This window comes from Arvicola amphibius, chromosome 9 (assembly GCF_903992535.2).
Source record: "Arvicola amphibius chromosome 9, mArvAmp1.2, whole genome shotgun sequence".
NCBI lineage: Eukaryota > Metazoa > Chordata > Mammalia > Rodentia > Cricetidae > Arvicola > Arvicola amphibius.
In genome coordinates, this window is record NC_052055.2 from 39,491,646 (window position 1) to 39,505,356 (window position 13,711).

Below are 13,711 nucleotides of genomic sequence, written 5' to 3' on the forward strand. Positions count from 1 at the left end.
CCACAAATATTTGAGGAGAAACATGGAGGAAGCAGGGATTTCTTATCTGTTGCTGACCTCAGCACAATCTGAGCATTTACAAACTGCGCCTGAGTTCTTGACTAATGTGGCAAAGAATGCTGTCTCCTACAACTCACTCTCTCCCACCTCCTTTACTCAGAAATTCTGGTTGCAGCAAGAGGACTCATGGGCACCCACTTAAAAGTAATATTTCCCAGTTGAGTTAGCTTCTTGTTTCCCTACTGTAATGAAATACCAGAGGCTGGCGAATTGATGAAGAAGAGATGCCTGTTTAACTTACCATTTGTGGAGAACTGAAAATCCAAATAGCATAATTCTGCCTCTGTTGAGGTACCACCCGGCTGCATCACACCACAGAGGATGACATCACATGGTGCAGGGATAAGATGCTCACACGGAGAGACTGGAAACACAAGCTGGACGCAGGGTGAGGAGCCAGTGATAAGAACTGCAAGCCATCTTTGGGTGGGTCCCTTTAGAACCACTGTACTCTCTTCCTAGGGTGTGGCTGTCAGAGAAGTAAGCATCACCCACCTGAGCCCAGCTTCTTAAGCTGTGGGTGGTGACCCCCTGTGACTCCCCAACCCCCTCATGTGGGGGCCACCTAATTAAATGTGGAAATATCACACACACACACACACACACACACACACACACACACACACACACACAGATATCCCCAGTAAAAAGTTTCTGAACCACACTTGATCACAAATTAACTCAAAATCAGGTGTGTAATGAGCCTTGTGTTTCTGACAGTTTTGTCATGTGACATCACTGCAGTTTCGCTTCTGAACACGCATGTGCGCTCTGCACAGGATGTGATGTCATATCTCCCAAGGCTGACAAGCATTGCCTGAAACAGGTTCAGATTCCAATTGATCGTACGCTGAACTGCAATGTTTTCACTTCCTTCTCATAGAAATGTAGCAGAAGAACTCTGATATTCCTTCATCCTTCTTCAAGGTATAAGCTCCAGCTTTGGTATCTTTGGGTTGTATGGCGTTAAAATGTTTGATTGTTGAAAACTGCTTTTCAAGTTGCTGGCTTGAGTTTTGCTTTGTAAGAGTGCTGTTTGGTGGATTTTAGCTAGGAGTTAGTGCAGAATCTCCGGCCACGTCTGAGATGGCTCTCAACACACTGTCCCTTTGTCCTGCCTCTGGTGGTCTCATTGTTGATAATTCTAAAATCATATTTATCTACCAACTGTTTTTTGTTTGTTTGTTTGTTTTGTTTTGTTTTTGAGACAGGGTTTCTCTGTAGCTTTGGAGCCTGTCCTGGAACTAGCTCTTGTAGACCAGGCTGGCCTCAAACTCACAGAGATCCACCTCCTCTGCCTCCCGAGTGCTGGGATTAAATGCGTGCGCCACCACCACCCGGCTCTACCAACTCTGCAAAGTACTGAAGACATTCAACATCCTGCAGGATATCTTTACCCAAGATTTGGTTATTTATTTAAAAATAGCAAGCACGCCCCACTCATTAATATGCTAATTTGTTTTCATATTTAATAAATTGTAAACTTATATATATGCCAAGGAATTGTTTTAAAATACAATTTTATTGTCAGAAAACATTTGGTTTGTGTACCTGTTTACCCGGGGTCCTGTATAAACTTATTAGGTGTGAAGAGTCTCTGAGGGAGGAATTTCAGAGGCCCTGTACTGGCTCACTAAGAAAAAGTTCTGCCACCACATCTCATGTTCCAACACAGGACTCCTTGGGTGACAAACCACATCCAAAGCACGTCACCAACCTGCCTCAAAGCTACGTGGAACAGGGTAGCATATTCTGGCCAGTGCCCTGGAAAGGGAAGCCAGGGGTACATATTTGCTAAAGGAACATAGCACCCCCCATCTTCCTTCTCTCCCCCACCTACTAGAAAATGGCCCAGAGACAGCGAACTCCAGTTTATGACCCCGTTCTGTTCAGATTGTCAGTGAAGGAGAGAGAATTGTCACAGTGCTCTGCTCAGTGACAGCACGGGGCTGGCAGCCATTTTCAGGAAAGACTAGATAGTAAACACTCCAGACTTTGCGGGGTGCCGTTCTGTCACGATTGCTGCGTTCTGTTGTCATGACATGAAAACAGCCGTAAACAATAAATCCCTGACAGTCCTCCCGCAGCCCCAGTGAAGTCTTTGTATTTATGGAACCTGTTCCAGAGTCAAAAGGGAAGAGCCAGCGAGTGCTTCTGAGTGCAGAAGAGCCAGGGCAAGAGCCAGGTGTTCTGGGTGAGGAGCTGGGAAGATTTGTCCTCAGTGTGAGGAGGCAGAATGCTGCCCCAGGGACACTTCTTGCCTGGATGTGATCAAGGTTGTTTCCTGCCACCTTTTTATTGCCTTCATCCCCTAACGCCCGCAACCCAGGGATTGCATCCCTCCTGTGGACTGGGATGCAGGACAGCACATTTAGGGCAAGTCATGTGTACCACTGATCTTTAAATCTTTAGTGTCCAAACAGGGTCCACGTGTGTTGTGGAGAAAGAAAAAGAAAGAGGGAAGGGAGACAATCAGATGGCCGGACAAACAGGGCATTGCGCTTCCAGTTCCAACAGTGCCTCTGCTGGGACCAAGGCCATTTCTACCTCTTGATGGGCTCCACCTTGGGTCTTGTGCAAAAATCTGTCCCTTGTCAAGCCCATGTTGTTGCAGTGACTGCTGGACCAGCATGCTTCTCCCTGCCTCCCTGTCCGGGAACTGTAGCCCCAGCTTATAGTTGATCTTCCGCATCACGAGGGCTATATTTTTCTTTACTGGCCTCCAAGTCCCTTGCTCAAGGGTAAACTACTTTCAACAGTGACCTGCTGTCCCTAACTAAGCTCTCTGCTGGGGACACAACTTTTGCCCTGCCTGAGCCCCTTCCACCTCCCTGCCCCATGGCTGGGGTTCCTCCCCAGGACTTGCTACAACCCTTCCTTGGCTGCCTTCTTGCCACCAGCTCTCTCTGGGTATATGTGTGTATCACCTCCCATGGGTCTGCAGCCGCTCCCTGAGCCAGAGCCATGTGTCGCTGTCCCTGGACCCTCGTTTATCCCAGTCGTCCGCATTCTCTCTCTAAATAGCATCTCCCCTTCACGAACTCCCTGCACTCCAGGCATTATCTTGGCCCCTCCCCCCACAGTCTGTTAGCAGTGCACCTGGCCTCCTTTAGGGCCCCACAGCCCTGTTCTAGATCACACTGCCCTCCTCCATCTGTGATTATGTCAAGGGCTGCCCCTCAGGGTCTTCCTGTCCCAGGCCTGCTATCCACACTGGCCCCCAAATCCTACTGCCCCTTCCACTCCCATCACTCCTTGAACAGGGAAGAATCAACCCTGTTCCAGCTGAGCTGAGGGAGGGAACTAGGCTCCCCTCCCTTCCTGGAGTGTCTCCATGCTGTGCATGGAAAAACACCAACTCTGCCCTAAGGAAATAAGCTAATAATTTATTCTCAGCCAGGGACGAACAACTGTGGCAGGGGAACATAGATCCGAGTTACCCTGAATGACATGCTCTGACTAGAAAAAGTCACATGGGCTTTGATAGTCACAGGAAAGTCATAAATCAATATGTTTATAAAATGCAGAGGTTGGCACATCAGATAGACAGCTGCAGCAGTGAGGGGCAGGGGTTTTAGTTCACAGCCTCAGTTTTAGCGTTGGTGGAAGCTAGAGAGGCAGGTCACACTTATCTACATTCTGAGTTGTAAAACCAAAAACAAAAACAACTCTGTCAGGTCTTCCTGTAACCTCAGGACCCAGGAAGTAGAGGCAGGAAGATCAGAAGCTCAGTGTCAACCTCAGCTACATAGTGAGTTCTAGGCTGGGCATGGCTACATGAAACCCTATTTTAAAAAAAAAGAAAGAGAGAGAGAGAGAGAGGGGGGGGAGGGAGGGAGGGAGGGAGGGAGGGAGAGAGAGAGAGAGAGAGAGAGAGAGAGAGAGAGAGGAAAGGGAGTGTTAAGTCAGACACAGAGCAGAGGCAGATGGGCAGCGGCTACTAAAAGTGGCTGCAGAAAAAGCTGGTGAGACGGCTTAGCGGGAAGACCTTGTTTCAAGGCCTGATGGATTTGCAGAGTTCACATTGTGGAAGGAGAGAACCAGCTCCCTCCATTCATCCTCTTACCTCCATGCTCAGGCGATGACGCCCTCCCACCCACCCACCCACCCACACACACACACAGAGAGACACACACAGACACACACACACATACACACACCGACATCATTAAATACATGTAATATTTATCTTTAGAAGACAGCCAAGATGATTCTGACTCTTCCTATGTCCCCTCTCCACAGCCCTTTGCTCCCTCCCAAGCCAGTGCCTTTGCTTCTGCTCCTGTGATTTCTTTCCATTGATTTATCAATACTTGCACCAGAAATACGGGTGCTCAATTTATACCAACACAGAGCATATTGATAAGCTCTCTCCTCCCTTTGCACAGCCAAAGATAGCTAACCTCCTACTATCGTAAAACCTGGCTACAGTTACACGAGGCAAAGACTCCAAAGTAGTAACAGGAGAAAGAAAACACTCTACTAGTAACAGGAAAGAGTGGAAGGTGGTGGGCTAGACCCTAGGGCCCCCATCTTTTTACCTGACACTAGCCTTCTGGTGGCTTCCACGCGTGAAGGGGTGAGGGTCCTATAGGGTGGACCCTGGAATGGTTTATTAATTTTTTGTGTGAAGATCAGGGAGCACCCTGACCCCGTGACTAAAAAAGAAATTACGAACAATCGACGGTAATAACAATTAGCCTTTGATTCATGCCTGCTTTGTGTTATTCTAATTTTTGCTCCATATTTCTCTGGCTGCCATTCCAGGTGTGAGCTTTCTGGTGTCACTGAGACTAGTGGGGGGTGGTGACCTGGAATGAGCTCCTAGCTTCCTGGGTGTGAAGGTTAGTTAAGCAAGAAAGAAAAGAAAACGAAGTCAGAGGGTGACCCTAACTCCTGCTGGGAAGGTGTTTCCTGCATTCCTCAGTGGGTTTTGCTATAAGTTCCTCTGCGTGGCTCTTTGTTTTTGAACAGAAGTCGACACTGTCATTTTGTTTATTATACATTCATTCATTCATTCAAATTATATGTTAGTTTTCTCTTTATGTAAAACAGGGTACAGTGCTCTCACACGCCTAATGCCCTCCTTCCCATGCCCCCAAGATGTTTATATCATGACCTTTGCTTACAACAATGGTCTGGTGTTCATTTGTACAACCACATAAATTCTTTATTTAAATGTCATTGTGTGTATGAAGGTGATTTCCCTCTTTCTGAACAACTTTCATTTTTCATGAGTCAAGTATTGCTCTGACTTTTTAATTGACAGCTCTTTCTTTCTCTGCCTCGTGCTTGTTGCTTCAATATCCAAGCTCTCAGCTATTGCTCCAGCACCGTGCCTGCCTGCTTGCTGCCATGCTCCCGGTCGTAACAGCATCTTAGTTACATTTCTATTGCTGTGTAGAAACGCCATGACCAAGGCAACTTATAAAAAAGAACATTTAATTAGGGGCTTGCTTATGGTTTCAGAGGGTCGTTTGTGACCAACATGGTGGGAAGCATGGTAGCAAGCAACACACAGGCAGACAGGCAGAAAGCAGACAGGCAGCAGACAGATAGGCAGGCAGGCAGCAGGCAGGCAGCAGGCAGGCAAGCAGACAGGCAGACAGGCAGCAGGCAGCAGACAGGCAGCAGGCGGCAGACAGGCAGCAGGCGGCAGGCAGTAGCCAGGGAGGGCTCTGAAGCAGTAGCTGAAAACTTGCATCTTATCCCCAGGTTGGAAGCAGTCAGCAAGACTGAGTCTGGAGTGGGATTTTGAAATTTAGAGCCCACTCCCCAGTGACACACCTCCTTCAACAAGACCACACCTCCTAATCCTTCCCAAAACAGTTCCTCCAACTAAGGATCAAGCATTCAAATGGGGGCCATTCTCACTCAAATCATCACAATGGTCACTACTACTCCCCACCTCAGAACTGTGAACCCCCCAGTTAAATGCTTTCTTTCCTGAGCTTCCTTGGTCATGGTGTCTCTTCATAGCAATAGAAAAGTAACTAAAACAGTCACAGAGGTGACACGACCATACAGAACCCAAACTCTCTTCTTTTCGTTTCAGAGCACCCTCTGCTTCCTGGGTACTCCTGGCCTGGTCCCTAGCATCTAAGGGAGGAGCGAGGTGCAGCAACTGTGAGCAGAACAGACGGAGTGGACAATTTACAAGTACATGGAGGTTCAGGACCGCCGGAGTGATGCAATGTGACCCTCCCCGAGCCACCCCTCTCTATGGAAGACCCACTTACCACCTCGTGCCGCATCTCAGACTGCGCCACACTTTCAGAGATGGATGCCTGAAGGAATGTGGAGAAACAGACACACAGAGAGAGCCTTTCCCCTTGAAGACCATCACCTCCCTGACAGATGAGGGAGACGTAGTCCCAGAGAGGCAATATTCTCCAAAGTTCCACACAACCTGGAGCTTCTGCTTCAAATGCCTCAGAGTCAGCATTTCCATGGAAGAGTCTCCCTAGGTTGCTCAAGCTAGTCTTGGGCTGCTGGGCTCAAATCATCTCCCTGCCTCAGCCTCACACGTACCTGTGACCATTGGTGCGCTCTGAAGTATTCTCAGCCTCACTAGGCTGCTGTCCCAAAGGCAGGCCCAATCTGCAAGCTGATTTAGAAGTATCTGGTAGATTTGTAGGCCCCTCATCTGCCCTTTCTTGCTGTTGTTTGGGAGTTGGGAGTTTGCCTGTTTGTGTTTTGATTGCCAAACTAGAAATCCACTGGGGCCCCTCTCCTGTCAGGGGAGCTTTCTGCCCTGAAATTACAGATTCAGCCTTCTTTTTGACTTTTTTTTTTAAAGATAAGGTCTCTGTCTTTTTAACCCAAAGCAGGTCCTGGATTACAATTCTCCTGTCTCATTCTTTCTGTGATTCCAGACCTGAACTCCCAGTCCTTGCCTTGACCTATGTTTAGGTTCTAAGCTCAGTGTCCCCATTCTGAGGGTTAGGGTCATGGAAGCAAAAGATCTTTAGGCAAAAGCATGGGGCCAGATGGGTGTCCATGATGCCATGTGGTAAGGGAAGCTTTCCAAGCCCTGTGGACAAACTCTGGGGGAAAAACGAAAACGGGTCACATATTTTTCTGAACCCTGCAAAAGTTTCAAAATAAAAGCCTCCAAAAGCAATAGGCTAGAGATGGAGGTGACCTGCATGGGGGCAGGGTGGGCCATAAGAATGTGGAGAGGGAGGAGGCAGAGGCCTGGGATGAGAAGGGACTCTTTGGGGAGGAAGGCTAGGCTGTACCGGTTGGTTAGAGCACTCTCACCTCTGGATGACATACTGTCACAGGCTCCTCCCAGACCCCAAGGGTCCTCTCTAGCACTGCAGGGGTTAATGTCTGGCACATCAGCAGGCACCTGGTCACAACTGCTGACCACACAGTTGTGCTTGAGGATTCTGAACGTGACTCATGGCGAGAGCCGTGTCTTTGGCAGGCATGGACTCCAGCATGGCTCCAAGAGCATTCGTTTCTGTACATGGCCTCGTTGATACATAACTGACCAAGCTCTGCAGAGCCTGGTGTGGCCTCACTCTGAGGCAGGTGGAAGGTCGGTGGAAGGTCAAACAAGCAGTAAGTACAGCTCCAAGTCAGGGCCTGGGAGATGTTGTACACTGTTGAAAATAAAACAGGAGAGGGGAAACAGGAGAGGAAAGGGCACCAGGTCACTTGGAGCAGGTTCAGGAAGGCCTTCTAAGTCACACTGGGGAGTCTGAGCTCTATCTGGAGGGCCCAGAGAAGCAGGGGTTGTGGCCTTTGTGGGATACTAAGGCCGTGTGATCCTGTTTCTATGTTGTAAAATTGGAAGAGAGTCGTGAGAGACGGGAGATGGCTCAGAAGGTAAAGTGTCTGCCACATAAGCTTGAGGACCTGGGTTCAGGACCCCAACACCCATATAAAAGCTAAATGTAACTGTACTGGGCAGGGGGCAGAGGCAGGCAGATCCTCTGGGGGCTTCACTGGACAGTCAGTCTTGGGGAAGATGTGCTATCTCGACAAAACAGAACAAACAAAATAAAACAAAACCACATAAAACACAAATGAAGCAAAAACTAAAAAAAAAAAAACATGAAAAAGAAAATGTATTTGGGGTGTAATTTGAACTTCAGGGCAATTGACCAAAATAATGAGTTTAAATGAAATAGAAAAGCCTTGAGTTACCTTATAACACGGCTTTATCATTTTGTCAGTCTGGGAAGAATTTGTGTCCTTCTCGGTACCCTAGGCTAGCCTCGGCCTTCTGAGAGCAGATATTTCAGGACCTTCACACCATGTCTGGCATTTTCCGGTTTCAAAAGAGGACATTGTTGGAGTGATCTAGTCTTTCACCGGTGGAAACTGGAAGCGCTCAGCTTATTTGTGCTATTACACAGGATTCTCAGGGCTGAGTGTGGAGGCATATACCTGCCATGCTAGCACTCGGGAAGATCTTGAGTTCAAAGTCATTCTCAGCTCAATGGTAAGTTCAAGACCAGTGTGAGCCACATAATAAGATCCTATCCCAAAATAAGGAAAAGAAAAAAAAAAAGGAAGAATATTCTTAAGGTAAGCATAGCTGAGTCGTCGTTAGGTCAAAGGGCGTGTGTGTTTAATTAGATACGAGTGACCAATGTTTGCTTCATAAGTGAATTTTCTTGGCTGTCCCTCCTCACTATCACTTCCCGTCATCACCTAAAACATTCTGAAACAGGATAGGTTCAGGGTCTATCTTCGCTTTTGTGCTTCTCTGGAAGACTGAGCAGAGTCTAAAGTATTTCCTGCCTGGTCCTTTCTCCTGCCACCGCCCTATCTGTGGCTGGGGACCCTTTCCTGCCAGCTCTTTAATCTCCACCCCTGTGAACTCAGGGTGAAGTTGTGTGCTGGCTATTTCTTCATGGCCCGTGGTGAATAAGTGTATTCCCAGTCTCCTGGTTGATTGCGATCGTCATCCTTAATTTCCCCTGGCAGAATGTTCTCAATTTCCCACAGTAACTGGTCCACCTATTCATTTCTGGTTTCTAGGCAGCCTGGGGGCTGAGGAGGCTCCTTGTCAGCAGGTTAAAGGCGGGTGCTCGCTCAGCCACTGGCTGTGTCCCGTGCCCTGTGCCACCCTCGTGCTGCCCCTCGGAAGACTCAGCAAACCTGTTCCTTGGCCTGTGGACTCCACCAGGAGGGATACTGCCTCGCCTTTCACGGCCAACCCTGGGAGCTCCGGCTTTGGTTCTCCCTGGACACCCAGTTCCTTTTAAGGAGTTATGCATCTTATACGTTCCTTAATCCCCCGACTAAATTTACCAGCTGTCTCTTGCAGCCAAGGCATTGGCTAAATTAAACTCCACAGTGGTGGACACGGTGTATCAGATGCGGCTCTGTGAGCTGTGACGGGTGCAGCCACCCCCCTTGTCTGTCCTGAGGCCTTGAGGTCAAAGCACCTAAGGGGGCCTCTCCCCTCCAATGTACAGTGTCCCACTAGCTACCAGGACACCGTTCCTTTCTTTCTTTTTTAAATATAATATTTTTACTTCCTTCATACAATGAACTTTGATCATATTCATCCGCCACAAGGCACTGACTACTGCTCCCACATCCACGCCTCCACCTCCCACTCCCTCCCAACTTCACATCCTGCCTCTCTTTTTTAAATGACCCACTGAGTCATGCTTGTGCTGCCCAGAAGCTCATGGGTGTGTGGGCATCCCCTGGAGTATGGCTAAGCTCTAAGAGTCCACACTCTTAAAAAGAACTCTCTCTCTCTCTCTCTCTCTCTCTCTCTCTCACACACACACACACACACACACACACACACACACACACACACACACACACACACACATATGCAAAGAAGCCTTTAACTGTCACTAACTCATCTAGGGATGGGTCCTCAAGGTTCCTCACTGCCTCCACGCTGATCTTGTGTGGGCACCCACAGCTCTGTGAGGTCAAGAACACAGTGGGCCTGTCATGTCCCAAAGCCACTCCTTCAGTCTGGCCCTCCCTGCCTTCTGGACCTTACAATCTTTCTGACACTCTTGGAGTCAAGCTGGCCACAGTTTCTATCGAGAGACTTCTTTAATCACAAAGTCTCATCCATTTATCCAAAACATTTTCTAACTTATTTTTTAAAAGATTTATTTTTATTTTGTGTAAATGCTTGAGTGCCTACATTGTCTGCCTGTGTACCAGGTGTGTGCCTCATGTCCAAGGAGGCCAGAAGAAGGTGTCGGATCCCCTCAGATTGGAGTAGGTTGTAAGCCACCTGACATGGGTGCTGGGAACTGACCTTGGGTCTTCTGTCTCTAAAGAGCTTCAGGTACTCTTGACTGCTGAGTCATTCTTCCATCTCAAATTCAATAACTGTTTAAGGATGCCCTTAGTTTCCAAGCAGCTTCCTGGGGGTGCAAGAATGCCTGTGATCTTGTCTCAGTATGCACAAGTGAGTGGGAATCCCACAGTCAATGGCAGGAGAACCCTGCGCAGAGTAGGAGGAAGGAGGGGACGGTGGAGGCCACATTTCTTTGATGTGGCTTGGAGATGTCTCTCTGATAAAGTAACCTGTGTGCAGCAGGAGTTATGGGTGTTCAAAAGAAGGCTCCAGGTCTGGAGAAAGCAGTGGGGTTTCTGCGGTCTGAGTGAGGAATAAAGTAGCTGTATATCCAGTGTGTCTGTTACAGGCCAGCAGGACCTCCCCACCTGTCCTGTGATGTGAGCCCTCTGGTGCCCAGAGGAGTTAGGATTCTCTTCCACAAACAGTGGGAAATGAGAGGAGGGTTGAGACCCAAGAGACAAGACATCTTATTTCCATGGTTAGCGACTTCCCTGCATACTGACCTCAGCAGCAACCAGATACAGAAAAGTCAGCCGTGGACTTGAGGGACGAGAGGGACAAGAGGGACAATGAGGGACAATGAGGCTGTTTCAGGATCTGGACCAGCTCCTGGAAACTGTCTGAGTTAGCAGAGCCACATACATGGTGCGGCTACTGTCACCTTTTAGAGGGATGCTCAGGGCCCTGCCTACTCTGGACCCAGTGTCACCTTGCAGCGAGTTCCAATGTTTGTTCCTTTCATCTGAAGGGAGGGAGCCCCTTTGGCACATCTAGACACACAGTCTCAGTAAGCTCTTTGCAGCACCCACCTATGACCCAGTGTATTGTGCCAGGTCACAGTAGCCTGGTCTGGCTTCTAAAGACCAGCCCATGCAGATGCCACACACCAGATCTGGCCCTCAGCAAGGCTCCACAGTAGAGCTGCCCACTTTGCCAGAACTGAACCAAATGCATAGCCCAGGCCTGTCCGGGTCAGTTAGGCAGTACACACAGAGTAATAGGTGCTACTCCTAAACGCCCCCTCTCCTCCTTTGGTCCAAGAAATTAGAGGCAAGGAAAAGTGAATCAGAAAGTTGGCCTTGGAATGTAAACCGCTAAAGCTTGGGGGCAGGGATATTTGTGACGGTCACAGGTACCAGCAAGTCCTGTGGTCCAGTGGAAGAGAAAAGGCTGCCACTGTTTCTGCTCACAGAGCTGCAGAAATCTTCCTCTAAACCCAAATGCACTTCCAGAGAGAGCAGAGCATCCCTGTGCTGCTTGCTCAGCAAGTTCATAGTGCTCATTCCTAAGAACGGATAAGCGAGTAGAGCCCGCAGCTGATAGAGGGCAGGAGCTGAGCTTTGAGGCTTCTGAGCACATCAGAGGGGGAAGGAAGCATGGATGGGCAAGGGGAGGGGTGCAGAACATCCCCCAGCAGAAGAGCCTGGCTGATGGGGAATGGACATCAGGCTAAGCACACGAATGTCCTCAGGTATAAGATATTCTTTCTGACCACACACACACACACACACACACACACACACACCTGCTCAGAAGTAGCACTTGCAAACTGTGGACCTGGTACAAGAGAGAAGCACAATATCCAGCAGCAGCTTTGATGGTGACAGAGAGGAAAGGTGAGCATTGCACGGTTCAGCTGTACCCCTTCCTCCTGTCCTTTCAAAGCTAATCCCCCCCCGTCCCGTAATTTCCATCTGAGAACTTTGAGTTTCTCACACTGCAGTCTCTACTAGACTTTTTGACCAGATAGCCAGAGAAACCCAGGGAAGAAAGAGAAGACACAGATGAAGGGAACAGGGCGACCCCCTAAGCACTGTTGGGAAGTATGGCCATCACAGAAAACAGTACTGAGGCCTCCCAACCATTTAAAACAGGAACTGTCATATGAGCAGCCTGACCACTAGTGAGTACACTGCAGAGGCAGGAATCAGTGCGTTGAGGGGATATTTGCATTCTCACACCCATGGCCGCATTGGCCACGAGTGCCGGGATACAGCATCAACCTGAGTCATGGATGAAGAACACGTGGTCCAGACACACAGTGGGGGCCAGCCTGCTGAGATTAGCAAGTAGGGTGGTTACTGGAGATGGATGGGCTAGCAGGCTGGCAGTGGCAAAGGAAAGTCCTCCGGTGTGTATCTCACAGCAGACTGGCTGGGACTAACACCACTGCGACATGGCTTTCAAATTAGAAGAGAGGAATTTTCCTTTTTATCTCAAAGAGATGAGTGTAGGAGGATGTATTTAATACTTGCTTTTCTGTTGCTGCGACGGAATGCCTCCATGACCAAGGCAACTTCTAAATTTGGGCTTATGGTTCCAAAGGGTGAAAATTCGTGATGATGGGGTGAAGGCATGGTGGAAGGAACAGCTGAGAGCTCACATCATGAACCACAAGCATAAGGTAGAGAGCATGCTGGGAATGGCATGCGACTTTTGAAACCTTAAAGCCCACCCACAGTGACACATCTCCTCTAATAAGGCCACACCTCCTAATCCTTCCCAAATAGTTCCACCAACTGGGAACCAAGTATTTAAACATATAGTCCTGCCGGGGAGTGCTGATTTTAGTTCAAACCACCAGAGAGGGAAATATTACACGCCCTTACCGACAGCTATAGATGATCAACACATACCAAAGCATCACCCACGCTCCAGAAAATTGTACATTCATTATGTATCAATAAAATATAGAGTAAGCTGTTGTGTGTAAGGTAGTGCATGCCTGTGACCCCAGCACTCAGAAGGAAGAGGCAGGGATATCTAGAGGGAGCTGGCTAGCCAGCTCAGCTAAGATACCTTGCCTCATTGAACAAGACAGAGAGTGACTGAGGGAAATTCCTCCACACAGATGTACACACTCATGTGCGTCACAGACACGTACTACACACATGAGGGGGAAGATAAGCCAGCTTTGTCCACATGCACCTGTGATGCCTGCATGGGGAGGCAGAGACGGGCAGATTATCTGGGGGATCACCGGCCAGTCTAGCCTGCTGTCCCCTTTGCTCCACTGCTCCATGCTGCCCTCCTCCAGGGCCACTTGTTGAGTCTGGTAACAGCAGGTGCCAGGGTGAGTCACAGAAGATGCCTCAGCAGAAAGAGATCTAGGAGATTAGTAAAACTGAGTATTCCAGCTCCCCTCTTCCCTTGGAGAGAATCTTGGGGTTGCAGAAGCTTCCTTGCCTTTTATTTTCCCATGATGCATTGTGTGTTTATTTGACCTCGATGCTGAGTCCTTCAGCACCTATACTCTGGCAAGGAGCCATTTACACCTGAATGTGAGCTAAGGGTGTAAGACAGGAGCTGCCAAGTGCTCCTGTCTTCCGACGTGAGAGTCTGGATGCATTG

General features: G+C 48.8%; 1 long non-coding RNA gene across 1 annotated transcript; it reads left to right on the plus strand.

Annotated features, from left to right (window-relative positions):
- The first annotated feature begins 849 nt into the window (after positions 1 to 849).
- On the plus strand, positions 850 to 9,395 carry LOC119822993. The gene is made up of 2 exons (XR_005286879.1): positions 850 to 987; positions 6,116 to 9,395. It is a non-coding gene; the product is annotated as an uncharacterized LOC119822993 (long non-coding RNA).
- The last annotated feature ends 4,316 nt before the right edge of the window (positions 9,396 to 13,711 follow it).